At 49.3% G+C, this 16753-nt stretch overlaps 1 protein-coding gene across 1 annotated transcript in view; it reads right to left on the reverse strand.

The window, feature by feature from the left end:
* The window catches only part of LOC119957846 (complement C1s subcomponent-like), a 76659-nt gene that overhangs the window by 40718 nt on the left and 19188 nt on the right, over window positions 1-16753 (reverse strand). The window lies entirely within an intron of this gene.

The following is a 16753-nucleotide window of genomic DNA, read 5'->3' on the forward strand; positions in this document are numbered from 1 at the left end:
CATACACAGTGACTCACACAAACACATACAAACTCATACATAGTATCTCACACACAAACTCATACACAGCAACTCACAAAGAAACACAAACTCATACACAGTGACTTTCACACACACACACAAACTCCTACACAGTGACTCTCACACACATACAAACAAATACACAGTGAGCCCCGCACACAAACACAAACCTATACACAGTAACTCACACATGCTCAAATATATACACGGTGACTCAGAGTCAAACTCATAGTGTATCTCACACACACAAATACATACACATTAACTCACACAGAAACACAAACTCATACACAGTGACTTTCACACACACAGAAACCCGAACGCAGTGGCTTTCACACACACACAAATGCATACACAATGACTTTCACACACACACAAACTCATACACAGTGACTCTCACATACACACACTCATACACAGTGACTCTCGCACACACACACACACACACACAAACCCATACACAGTACCTCACACATGCTCAAATATATACACAGTAAGTCACAGTCAAACTCATACATAGTATCTCACACACACACAAACACATATATACATAGAACATAGAACACTACAGCGCAGTACGGGCCCTTCGGCCCTCGATGTTGCGCCGACAGTAACTCACACAGAAACACAAACTCCTATACAGTGCCTTTCACACACACAAGCACAAACTCATACACAGTGACTTTCACACACACACACACACACACACACACACACACACACACACACACACACAAACACAAACACAGTGACTCACACACACAACTCGTACACCTGACTCTCACACACAGACTCATACACAGTGACTCACACACAAACACAAACCCACACACAGTGACTTTCACGCACACACACAGAAACCTGGACACGGTGACTCATACACACAAAAACTCAAAAAGAGTGAATCTCACACATACACAATAAATTATGCATAGTATCTCACACATACAAACTCATACACAGTGACTCACACAGAAACACAAACTCATATACAGTGACACACACAAACACATACGGTGACTCTCACACAGTCACACAAACTCATACACTGCGAGTCTCACATGCACTAACTCATACACAGTGACTCATACGCACACACATACACAGTGACTCCCACACACCCACAGAAACTCATACACAGTGACTCACACACATACACACACAAACACAAACTCATATACAGTGACTCACACACACACAAACGTATACACAGTGACTCTCACACGCAAACACAAACACATAGTGATTCACGCACACAAACCCATACACAGTGACTCACACAAACACATACAAACTCATACACAGTATCTCACACACAAACTCATACACAGCGACTTTCACGCACACAAACACAGTCACAGTGACTTTCACACACACAAACAAACTCCTACACAGTGAATCTCACACACACAAACACATACAAAGTGAGCCCCGCACACACACACAAACCTATACACAGTAACTCACACATGCTCAAATATATACACAGCAATTCAGAGTCAAACTCATTCAGTGTATCTCACACACACAAACACATACACAGTAACTCACACAGAAACACAAACTCATACAGTGTCTTTCACACACACACACACACACACAAACTCATATACGGTGACTTTCACACACAACCTCATACACAGAGACTTTCACACACACAGAAACCCAAACGCAGTGACTTTCACACACACAAACGCATACACAATGACTTTCACACACACACAAACTCATACACGGTGACTTTCTCACACACACACTCATACACAGTGACTCTCGCACGCACACACAAACCCATACACAGTAACTCACACAGGAACACAAACTCCTATACAGTGTCTTTCACACACACAAGCACAAACTCATACACAGTGACTTTCTCACACACACACACAAACACATACATAGTGACTCACACACACACTCATACACAGTGACTCTCGCACACACACACACACACACACACAAACCCATACACAGTAACTCACACAGAAACACAAACTCCTATACAGTGTCTTTCACACACACAAGCACAAACTCATACAAAGTGACTTTCACACACACACACACACACACACAAACACATACATAGTGACTCACACACACAACTCATACACCTGACTCACACACACAAACTCATACAGTGACACACACACAAACACAAACCCACACACAGTGACTTTCACGCACACACAGAAACCTGGCCACAGTGACTCACACACACAAAAACTCAAAAAGAGTGAATCTCACACGTACACAATAAATTATGCATAGTATCTCACACATACAAACTCATACGCAGTGACTCACAAAGAAACACAAACTCATACACAGTGACTTTCCCACACACACACACACACACACACACACTCCTACACAGTGACTCTCAAACACACACACAGTGCGCCCCGCACACACACACAAACCTATACACAGTAACTCACACATGCTCAAATATATACACAGCAACTCAGAGTCAAACTCATACAGTGTATCTCACGCACGCAAACACATACACAGTAACTCACACAGAAACACAAACTCATACACAGTATTTTTCACACACACACACACACACACACAAACTCATATACGGTGACTTTCACACACAAACGCATACACAGTGACTTTCACAAACACAGAACCCCAAACGCAGTGACTTTCACACACACAAACGCATACACAATGACTTTCACACACCCACAAACTCATACACAGTGACTCTCACACACACACACTCATACACGGTGACTCTCGCGCACACACACACAAACCCATACACAGTAACTCACACATGCTCAAATATATACACTGTAATTCACAGCGTCAATCTCATACATAGTATCTCACACACACAAACACATACACAGTAATTCACACAGAAACACAAACTCATACACAGTGTCTTTCACACACACACCCAAACTCATATATGGTGACTTTCACACACAAACTCATACACAGTGACTTTCACACACAGAAATCCAAACGCAGTGACTTTCACACACAAACGCATAAACAATTACTTTCCCACACACACAAACTCAAAAACAGTGACACTGTCACACACACATACTCATACACGGTGACTCTCGCGCACACACACACAAACCCATACACAGTAACCCACACATGCTCAAATATATACACAGTAAGTCACAGTCAAACTCATACCTAGTACCTCACAAACACAAACACATACTCAGTAACTCACACAGAAACACAAACTCATAGTGTCTTTCACACACACACAAACCCATACACAGTGACTTTCACACACACACAAACTGATACATAGTGACTCTCTCACACACACACTCATACACCTGACTCACACACACAAACTCATACACAGTGACTCACACACAAACACAAACCCGCACACAGTGACTTTCACGCACACACAGAAACCTGGCCACAGTGACTCACACACACAAAAACTCAAAAAGAGTGAATCTCACACGTACACAATAAATTATGCATAGTATCTCACACATACAAACACATACACAGTAACTCACACAGAAACACAAACTCATACACAGTATCTTTCACACACAAACTCATATACGGTGACTTTCACACACAAACGCATACACAGTGACTTTCACACACACAGAACCCCAAACGCAGTGACTTTCACACACACAAACGCATACACAATGACTTTCACACACCCACAAACTTATACACAGTGACTCTCTCACACACGTACTCATACACAGTGACTCTCGCACACACACACAAACCCATACACAGTAACTCACACATGCTCAAATATATACACTGTAATTCACAGAGTCAATCTCATACATAGTACCTCACACACACAAACACATACACAGTAATTCACACAGAAACACAAACTCATAGTGTCTTTCACACACACACAAACTCATATACGGTGACTTTCACACACAAACTCATACACAGTGACTTTCACACACACACAAACTGATACACAGTGACTCTCTCACACACACACTCATACACAGTGACTCTCGCACAAACATACAAACCCATACACAGTAACTCACACAGAAACTCAAACTCCTATACAGTGTCTTTCACACACACAAGCACAAACTCATACACAGTGACTTTCACACACACACACAAACACATACATAGTGGCTCACACACACAACTCACACACCTGACTCACACACACAAACTCATACACAGTGACTCACACACAAACACAAACCCGCACACAGTGAATTTCACGCACACACAGAAACCTGGCCACAGTGACTCACACACACAAAAACTCAAAAAGAGTGAATCTCACACGTACACAATAAATTATGCATAGTATCTCACACATACAAACTCATACACAGTGACTCACACAGAAACACAAACTTATATACAGTGACACACACAAACCCATACAGTGACTCTCACACAGTCACACAAACTCATACACAGTGAGACTCACAGGCACTAACCCATTGACAGTGACTCACACGCACCCACATGCAAACTCAAACACAGTGACTCACACACACACACACAAACTCATATACAGTGACTCACACACGCGCAAACTGATACAAAGTGACTCACACGCACACACAAACTCATACACAGTGATTCACACACACAAACTCATACACAGCGAGTCACACAAACACATACAAACTCATACACAGTATCTCAAACACAAACTCATACGCAGTGACTCACAAAGAAACACAAACTCATACACAGTGACTTTCACACACACACACACACACTCCTACACAGTGACTCTCAAACACACACACAGTGCGCCCCGCACACACACACAAACCTATACACAGTAACTCACACATGCGCAAATATATACACAGTAACTCAGAATCAAACTCATACAGTGTATCGCACGCACGCAAACACATACACAGTAACTCACACAGAAACACAAACTCATACACAGTATCTTTCACACACACACACAAACTCATATACAGTGACTTTCACACACAAACGCATACACAGTGACTTTCACACACACAGAAACCCAAACGCAGTGACTTTCACACACAAACGCATAAACAATGACTTTCACACACCCACAAACGCATACACAGTGACTCTCACACACACATACTCATACACGGTGACTCTCGCGCACACACACACAAACCCATACACAGTAACTCACACATGCTCAAATATATACACTGTAATTCACAGCCTCAATCTCATACATAGTATCTCACACACACAAACACATACACAGTAATTCACACAGAAACACAAACTCATACACAGTGTCTTTCACACACACACACACCCAAACTCATATATGGTGACTTTCACACACAAACTCATACACAGTGACTTTCACACACACAGAAACCCAAACGCAGTGACTTTCACACACAAACGCATAAACAATGACTTTCCCACACACACAAACTCAAAAACAGTGACACTCTCACACACACATACTCATACACGGTGACTCTCGCGCACACACACACAAACCCATACGCAGTAACTCACACATGCTCAAATATATACACAGTAAGTCACAGTCAAACTCATACCTAGTACCTCACAAACACAAACACATACTCAGTAACTCACACAGAAACACAAACTCATAGTGTCTTTCACACACACACAAACTCATATACGGTGACTGTCACACATAAACCCATACACAGTGACTTTCACACACACACAAACTGATACATAGTGACTCTCTCACACACACACTCATACACAGTGACTCACACAGAAACACAAACTCCTATACAGTGTCTCTCACACACACAAGCACAAACTCATACACAGTGACTTTCACACACACACAAACACATTCATAGTGACTCACACATACAACTCATACACCTGACTCACACACACAAACTCATACACAGTGACTCACACACAAACACAAACCCGCACACAGTGACTTTCACGCACACACAGAAACCTGGCCACAGTGACTCACACACACAAAAACTCAAAAAGAGTGAATCTCACATGTACACAATAAATTATGCATAGTATCTCACACATACAAACTCATACACAGTGACTCACACAGAAACACAAACTTATATACAGTGACACACACAAACCCATACAGTGACTCTCACACAGTCACACAAACTCATACACAGTGAGACTCACAGGCACTAACCCTTTCACAGTGACTCACACGCACCCACATGCAAACTCAAACACAGTGACTCACACACACACACAAACTCATATACAGTGACTCACACACGCGCAAACTGATACAAAATGACTCACACGCACACACAAACTCATACACAGTGATTCACGCACACAAACCCATACACAGCGACTCACACAAACACATACAAACTCATACACAGTATCTCACACACAAACTCATACGCAGTGACTCACAAAGAAACACAAACTCATACACAGTGACTTTCACACACACACACACTCCTACACAGTGACTCTCAAACACACACACAGTGCGCCCCGCACACACACACAAACCTATACACAGTAACTCACGTATGCGCAAATATATACACAGTAACTCAGAATCAAACTCATACAGTGTATCGCACGCACGCAAACACATACACAGTAACTCACACAGAAACACAAACTCATACACAGTATCTTTCACACACACAAACTCATATACGGTGACTTTCACACACAAACGCTTACACAGTGACTTTCACACACACAGAACCCCAAACGCAGTGACTTTCACACACACAAACGCATACAAAATGACTTTCACACACCCACAAACTCATACACAGTGACTCTCACACACACATACTCATACACAGTGACTCTCGCACACACACACAAACCCATACACAGTAACTCACACATGCTCAAATATATACACTGTAATTCACAGAGTCAATCTCATACATACTACGTCACACACACAAACACATACACAGTAATTCACACAGAAACACAAACTCATAGTGTCTTTCACACACACACAAACTCATATACGGTGACTTTCACACACAAACTCATACACAGTGACTTTCACACACACACAAACTGATACACAGTGACTCTCTCACACACACGCTCATACACAGTGACTCTCACACACACACACAAACCCATACACAGTAACTCACACAGAAACTCAAACTCCTATACAGTGTCTTTCACACACACAAGCACAAACTCATACACAGTGACTTTCACACACACACACAAACACGTACATAGTGACTCACACACAAAACTCATACACCTGACTCACACACACAAACTCATACACAGTGACTCACACACAAACACAAACCCGCACACAGTGACTTTCACGCACACACAGAAACCTGGCCACAGTGACTCACACACACAAAAACCCAAAGAGTGAATCTCACACGTACACAATAAACTATGCATAGTTTCTCACACATACAAACTCATACACAGTGACTCACACAGAGACACAAACTCATATACAGTGACACACACAAACCCATACAGTGACTCTCACACAGTCGCACTAACTCATACACAGTGAGTCTCACACGCACTAACTCATACACAGTGACTCACACGCACACACATGCAAACTCATACGCAGTGACTCACACACACACAAACGTATACACAGAGACTCACACACACCCGCAGAAACTCATACACAGTGACTCACAGACACACACACACACACAAACACAAACTCATATCGTGACTCACACTCGCAAACTGATAGACAGTGACTCTCACACGCACACACAAACTCATACACAGTGATTCACGCACACAAACCCATACACAGCGACACACACAAACACATACAAACTCATACACAGTATCTCTCACACAAACTCTAATACAGTGACTCACACAGAAACACAAACTCTTACAGTGACTTTCACACACACAAACACAGTCACAGTGACTTTCTCACACACACACACACTCCTACACAGTGACTGTCAAACACACACAAACACATACACAGTGAGCCCCGCACACACAAACCTATACACAGTAACTCACACATGCTCAAATATATACACATTAACTCATAGTCAAACTCATGCAGTGTATCTCACACACAGAAACACATACACAGTAACTCACACAGAAACACAAACTCATACACAGTGTCTTTCACATACACACACAAACTCATATACGGTGACTTTCACACACACAGAAACCCAAACGCAGTGACTTTCACACGCACAAACGCATACACAATGACTTTCACACACACACACACACAAACTCATAAACAGTGACTCTCACACACACACACTCATACACAGTGACTCTCGCGCGCACACACAAACCCATACACAGTAACTCACACATGCTCAAATATATACACAGTAAGTCACAGTCAAACTCATACATAGTATCTCACACACACAAACACATACACAGTAACTCACACAGAAACACAAACTCCTATACAGTGTCTTTCACACACACAAGCACAAACTCATACACATTGATTTTCACACACACAAACACAAACGCATACATAGTGACTCACACACACAACTCATACACCTGACTCACACACACAAACTCATACACAGTGACTCACACACAAACACAAACCCACACACAGTGACTTTCACGCACACACACAGAAAACTGGACACAGTGACTCACACACACAAAAACTCAAAAAGAGTGAATCTCACAAATACACAATAAATTATGCATAGTATCTCACACATACAAACTCATACACAGTGACTCACACAGAAACACAAACTCATATACCGTGACACACACAAACCCATACAGTGACTCTCACACAGTCACACAAACTCATACACAGTGAGTCTCACATGCACTAACTCATACACAGTGACTCACACACACACAAACTCATAAACATTGACACCCGCACACACAAACTTACACAGTAATTCACACACACAAACACACACAAACTCGTACACAGTAACTCACGCACAAACTCATACACAGTGACAAACACATACACACAGAAACCAGGACACGGTGACTCTCACACATACAGAAAAGATTATGCATAGTATCTCAAATACACAAACCCATACACAGTAACGTTCACACACAAACTCATACACGGTGACGCTCTCACACACAAATGCACACACAGTGACTCTCACAAACACAAACCCATGCACAGTGACTCTCACACACAAACTCATACACAGTAACGTTCACACACAAACTCATACACGGTGACGCTCGCACACACAAACGCATACACAGTGACTCACAGAGTCAAATTCATACACAGAATCTCACACACACAAATGCATACACAGTAACTCAGACAGAAACAGAAACACATCCACAGTGAATCTCACACATACAAACTCATACACAGTAATATTTGCACACACGCAAACTTATACACAGTATCTCACGCACACGAACCCGTGCACAGTAACTCACACAGAAACACGAACGCATACACAGTAACTCTCTCACACACACACACAACTCATACACAGTAATTCACACACACACACACATCACACACAAACTCATACACAGTTACTCACACACACACACACGGAAACCCACACACAAAATCATACACAGAATCTCACACACGCAAACTCATACACAGTAACTCACACACAGACAAATTTATACCCAGTAACTTATGCACACAGAAACTCATACACAGTAACTTACACACAGAAGCAAACTTATACACAGTAACTCACACGCACACAAACTCATACACAGTGAATCTCACACACATAAACTCAGACACAGAGACTCTCACAAACACAGTGACTCACGCACATAAACTCATACAGTGTGACACACACAAACACATACACAGTGACGCACATACAAGCATACTCACACACAGACACTCACACACAAACTCATATTGTGACACACATGCACACAAACTCATTCACACTGACAAATACACAAAAACTCAATGATTCACACACACACACACAGACACACAGACAATCAGACATACACACAAACCCATACACAGAGACTCACACAGAAACTCATACACAGTGACACACAAACACATACACCATGGGCGCGATTCTCTGATGCCGCGCCGGAGCGACCTCGCTGTCGTGAACTCCACTGAGTTTCACAACGGCATGGAACGGCCCCTATTGCGACCGATTCTCACCCCGGCTAGCATCGGTGCCGTGTGGAACACAGGGGGCGTGGTGTGAAATGTACCTCATCAGCGTGCGACACCCGAATGATACCGCACCGCATCTTAAAAGGCGCGATCTGCGCACGGAAGGACCCGGAGCAGAAGAGGGAAGAAGGTGACTGAGCCACGGAGGGCCACCCCGAGGTTCCGAATACGGACCTGGAGACCCTCCTCGAGGAGGTGGAGCAGCGCAGGAGCATCTTCTGCCCAAGACGAGGGCATTGCCACCCATCTAGCACAGTGCGACGGGCCTGGCATAAGGTGGGCACCACAGTGAGTGCTGTGGGGCAGACCCCTTGGTCAGGGGAGCAGTGTTGAAAGAAGCTCCACGACCTCACCAGGGCTGCCAGGATAAGTGCCACGAGGGTACCCCTGGGTCACAAATACCCCCTCCCCCCGGGCACGAGGTGGAGGGGGGGGCGAGAGTGAGTGGAGGGGGGTTACAACATTGTAACAGACCCACATGATCGCTGCGACCCCCTGGAGAGATGCCATGGTGTGGCTCCAACTTTCCCCCCACCCAGCAGTAATGTAGCCTATATCTGAACGCCCTGATGATACCCGCCTAATTGTGATGCTCTATCCATGCCCCTCCCCCCTCCCCCAACAGGACAAGACTGTTCACAACAACCGAAAGCGTAATAGAACCGGAGGGGGTTCGTCTGTGCTGCACCCCCCAACAGTCTTTGAGCAGAGGGCCCTGGACCTCGCTGGAGGATCCGCCACACGGGATGTCGCCCAATGCGAGGTTGGAGGTGCAGAAGCAAGTTAGACAGCCCTGCATGCCCCCCCCCCCAGTCCATCCTCTCTCCCCTCACACTCTGCCCACTGCACCACCCATCCTCTCTCCCCTCACATTCTGCCCACTGGACCACCCAACCTCTCTCCCATCACACTCTGCCCACTGGACCACCCAACCTCTCTCCCATCACACTCTGCCCACTGGACCACCATACACCAGGCCGAGCATGTCTAATGAACCCCATATCATTCTGTTCCCCAGGGCCAGCCGACGAACGTCCAGGGACGTCTTCTGCCACACAATTCCGACCATCAGCAATGACACCCGCACCTAGGGTCGCACGCCAGAGGGTGGCAGGAGGTCGGCCAGGAGGGCCATCCTCTCAATCCGGGACTCTGGAGGGGGACGTACAGACGACGGACAGTGACGACTATCATGGCTGTGCATTGCCTGAAAGTCGGGTCGCGAGACTTCACAGTGACGGGGACAGGACGGGGTCTGTGGAGCTAGACGCACAGAGGACAGCCATGCAGTCAACGGACTCAACCTCTGCGGAACTTTACATGGGCCGCGCGCGCCTTGCGCCGGGCCGTGAGTGGGACCAGGACTCAACGGATGTACTGACAGACGAGGATCTAGAGCTTGTGGCACTGCTGTCTCCCACACCATCCACCATCCCACTATTCTATGATCCCAGAGACACTCAACTCGGTTGGGCAAATAAGTAATGAGGCTCCTGGGTCACTGTCTGATGTGCACCACACAGCCGAGCCGGTACAGCAGGTGCAGTTCGGAGCAGCCTAGGGGCTGGACGGTCGGAGGCACCCCAGGTCCAGCATCCAGCTGCCGCCCATGCGGTTCCCGGGTTCCTGGATATACTCGACCCACCCGGACACCCGATGCATTTGGAAACCCGGGGACACAATGATGGAATGAGGGCCATCTTCCAGCAGATGCAGACGCAGTTGGAGGAGTCCATCCATGTCCAGGAGCAGGTAGTGGTGTTGCTCATCGCAGCCACCCAGGCCGACACCGCACGGGTGGCGTCCGTGGTCGAGGCAATGGGTGAAACGGTTTGGACCATGGGTCAGGTTCTGTAGGCGTTTGGCTTCATGTGCACACATCATCCATGGCCCAGGAGAGGGCTCCCCTCTCACAGGCAGCAATGTGCTAGAGCCGAAACGTCATTGCTGGCGAGCTCCGGCCCTGGTCGAGTCTCATCGGGTCATGGCCCAGTCCCAGCAGGCCCTGGCACAGTACCAGCAGTCAGTCGTGGAGAGCATCGACTGCCTGACGCACGTGCTGGATGGCATCGTGCACTCACAGGTCGAGGTCACACAGTCCCTGGCGGGAGTGTCTCACTCCCTGGACTCTGTCTCAGCGAACATTCGGACCCTGGTCGATACTATTGCAGGCCTCCAGGACCGGCAACGCCAGGTGTCAGTGGGTCGACGGGGCACGTCTCCGATCACACCTCCGTCCTACAGTGAGGCCTGGGGTCCACCAGGCTCCCCGAGGGAGGAGGTGGTTTTGGGGCCCGTCCCATTAACCCCATCACGGGGCGTCCCTGAACGCTCGGCCTCCCTCCTTCCCGTCCCTGGCGCATCTGGTGGGCAGTGGGCATAGCAGGGTGGCACAACATCATCCGAAACGCCCGCGGAACAGCCTGGCCCATCAAGGCCGGGTCTCCCCAGGAAACGCGTGCCGACGGGGAGCCACGTCGCGGGGCGTGATTCTCAGCAGTCCGCCTCCACTCCCGCTGTACCATCTGGGGATTGACCTCGCCGCATTGGTAGTAAGTAAGTAGTAAGGCAAGGAGGTTGGACACATAGTAAGTTGCCACGGGTGCAGGGCTCAGTTTAGTTGTAGGGGCTAGGGCATCTGTATATAACCTTCACTGTTAAACTCACTGTTGCACCTAACTTGGAAGTCTCTGCTATCTCCAGTGCCACGGAGCTCCTGATGGTGACCGACTGTCGCTGGGGTTGACGAGCGGTTAAACTTCGGTGCCGGGTGTGCAGTCCCTTCTCCACCCACCACCCCCCCCCCCCCCCCCACAGTCGGACACCGTAGTCCTCGGCACTCCGACGCCAGCTTTCACACATGGGCACGTGATGGAGTGTCCCTGACGGACACAGCGACTACCGAGAGGGATGGTTGAGCTATTGCCATGTGTCCGACTTTGTTTTAACGATTCTGAGCTCACAGCTCATCGCAGATCGGGCTGTCATCATTCATCATGGCAATGATCACACCCGCTTACACAATCATCAATGTAGTGCTGTACCATAGTGCCGCAGTGGTAAGGTGATGTCGAATTGGAGCAGTGAACGCGGAGCGGGGGTGCAGGGGAGGGGGTGGTGGGTGTTGTGTGCTGTCCGTGTGCACGGCTGACGATGCAAGTGGTACTGTTCAGCGATACCCTCCCACACAATGCGTGAACCTTGCTGACACTAACGTGTCGCATGCAGCCTCCTGGACATAATCAACACCCGGGTCGTGTCTATGCCCTGTGCCCCACGCCCCACCCTGCTGCATGCCATCCTCCTCCACCTCATCCTCCTCTCATCCTCCTCCTCATCCTCCTCCTCATCCTCCTCCTCATCCTCCTCTTCATCCTCCTCTTCATCCTCCTCCTCATCCTCCTCCTCTTCGTTAGCGTTAGCACTGCTGCCATTGGCTTCTCCCTCCGATTTCCTCCACCAGGGCATTCCCCCCTCTGCATAGCAATGCTGTGCAGCGCACAGCAGACCACAACTATGTGACCGATCCTGTCAGGCCGGTACTGCAGGGCCCCTCCAGAGTGGTCCAGGCATCTGAATCTCATCTTCAGCAGGCCGAAGCATCTCTCCACCTGGTTGCTGCATGGGCCTCGATGTATAGGGTCTCCGCATTGGTCTGAGGCCTCCGTATCGGCGTCATCAACCATGACCTCAACGGACAACCCAGCAACCAGCCCCTCAGCCGGGGGGGGGGGGGGCATCCCTCGAACATTGCGGGGATGAACGACTGTGCAAGAATGTAGGCGTCGTGCACACTCCCGGGGAACCTTGCGCACACGTGCATGATCCTCATGTGGGGGTCGCAGACCACCTGGATGTTCATGGAGTATGTGCCCTTCCTGATACTGAACACTTCCCTGTTGCCTGCAGGCGGGTGCATGGGGACGTGAACACCATTGATCACTCCCTGGACCATCGGTATCCCGGCCACGTTGGCGAGTCCACGGGCTCGTGCTTCCTGATGTGCTCGGTCCTCGGGGAATGCAATGTGATGGTCCACGATGGCAAACAAGGCATCGGTCACGTCCCAGATGCACCTGTGGACCGATGCCTGTGATATCCCAGATAGGTCCCCCTTCGGAGCCTGGAGGGAACCGGTAGCATAGACGTTTAGGGCCACCATCACCTCGACGGATAACGGTATGGCATGTCCTCCTCCCATTCCGCATGTGGTGAGATGCGCGACGTGATGGCAGATATGTGCGACCATCTTCCTGCTGAACCATAGTCTCCTCCTGCATGTGAGGTCCGGTAGGGCCTTGAACGACATTTGGTCGGTACACCCGAGGCTTTGATGGCCACCTGTGGTGCCCTGGCTCCAACATCTGTGGCTCCTCCTCCTCCTCCTCCTCCTCCCCCCCATTCACTTCAACATCAGTGCCCACATCCTGTGCCTTCCTCAGCGTTTGGGGGTCAATGTTCCCCTCGGCATCCCCCTGAACATACCGGCCATGAGCGCCTGTGGCCTGCGTGGCGACGACGGACCACTCTGCGACTATCCACTCTGCTGCAGCAGCAGCCCCTGCATCTGCATCCACTGTGGGCTGTCGCAGTCGACGCTGCTGGATGGACAACTTCAGTGCAGCGTCCCCAAGCACTGTGTTGAACATCGCTGTCTGGTTGGCATACATGGTGACCTACAGAAGGGTAGTGGGAGGCTGAGAAACGATACGTTACACAGAGGTTGTTCGACACCTCGGCAGCCGGCTGCCATGGGATACCTGGTGTGCCCCAGGTGGCCTGGTTGCGCTGTTGACACGCGGCCAGCCTAACCCCTGGTACGTATCTGCGTCCAACGGTCAGTGAACAACGTCCTCCTCACCGGTGCGTCAGTGGGCTCTGCCCATCTGCCACACGACAACCTGCGGACGAGTTCTCATCACCGTTCTGCCATGGCAGGGTGGCTGACATGTGGCATCCGCGGATGGACGACCCCCTCCACTCCCTCCCTCCCCGTCCCACCTCCACTCCCTCCCTCTCCACCCTCCCACCTCCACTCCCTCCCTATCCCCCCTCCCACCTCCACTCCCTCCGTCTTCCCACCGCCAGTCCCTCCCTCTCCCCCTCCCACCTCCATTCCCTCCCTCCTCCCACTTCCACTCCCTCTCTCTCCCCCCTCCCACCTCCCACTGCCCCCCATTGGCCGCAGTGTTCTCGGGGATGCCTTACCCAGTCTGCGGAGACTCCAGGGCTGTCCGCTCACCTCCTCAGCGCTCAGCGTCAGCCAGGACACTGGTTCATGACTAAAAAATGCAGGTGTGAACGGTGACGGCGTGACCCCAGTTCACGGGGTCAGGACTTCGGCCCATCCGGGCCGGAGAATAGCGGGGGCACCAGAGAATCGCCATTTAGGGTGTCTCGGGCATTCTCCAGCTTGTGCCACGCGGAACCCAACGGGACTGATTTCGCCTTTTGGGAGAATCGCGGGAGTGCGTCGGACCGGCGTTGAGTGAAAAACTGGTGCGGCTGGCGATTCTCCCAACCCCCGCGGCCTCGGAGAATCAGGCCCCTTGACTCTCGCATACACAGAAATTCAAACACAGTGACACACACAAAAGCATAATCATACACAGACTCTCACACACACATAGATTACATGTAGAATTTACAGTGCAGAAGGAGGCCATTCGGCCCATCGAGTCTGCGCCGGCTCTTGGAAAGAGCACCCTACCCCCTATCCAAGGTCAACACCTCCACCCTATCCCCATTACCCAGTAACCCCACCCAACACTAAGGGCAATTTTGGATACTCAGGGCAATTGATCATGGCCAATCCACCTAACCCGCACATCTTTGGACTGTGGGAGGAAACCGGAGCACCCGGAGGTAACCCACGCACACACGGGGAGGATGTGCAGACTCCGCACAGACAGTGACCCAAGCCGGAATCGAACCTGGGACCCTGGAGCTGTGAAGCGATTGTGCTGTCCACAAGGCTACCGTGCTGCCCCCACACAAACGCTTAAGGTGACACACACGCACACGCACACACAAACTCGTTTACAGTAACTAACACACAGACACACACACACAGACTTGCACACTCACTCCCACACACTCATGCACAGAGACAGGCACACTCACATGTACTCAGACATTCACATGCACACACTCTCGCTCACCCTTCCCTTCTTGTCTCTGTCTACCTCCTTCGTCTATTCTCTCTCACTCTCACTGTCTCACTCTCTTTTTCTCCCTCCCTCCCCTTCAGATTCTTCCCTCCCTCCCTCCCTCCCCCTCGTCCTATGCTCTCTTTCCCTGCCTTCCCTTCTCTCCTGGCCTCTCACCCATTCCCTCTCCCTCTCTCCTCTCCCTCATTTCTCTCCCCCTCCCTCTCTCCCTTCTCTCCCCCTCCCTCCCTCCCTTCTCTCCCCCTCCCTCCCTTCCTTCTCTCCCCCTCCCTCCCTTCTCTCCCCCTCCCTCCCTTCTCTCCCCCTCCCTCCCTTCTCTCCCCCTCCCGCCCTTCTCTCCCCCTCCCTCCCTTCTCTCCCCCCTCCCTCCCTTCTCTCTCCCCCTCCCTCCCCTCCCTCCCTTCTCTCCCCCTCCCTCCCTTCTCTCCCCCTCCCTCCCTTCTCTCCCCCT

The sequence above is a fragment of the Scyliorhinus canicula genome, chromosome 27, assembly GCF_902713615.1.
Source record: "Scyliorhinus canicula chromosome 27, sScyCan1.1, whole genome shotgun sequence".
NCBI lineage: Eukaryota > Metazoa > Chordata > Chondrichthyes > Carcharhiniformes > Scyliorhinidae > Scyliorhinus > Scyliorhinus canicula.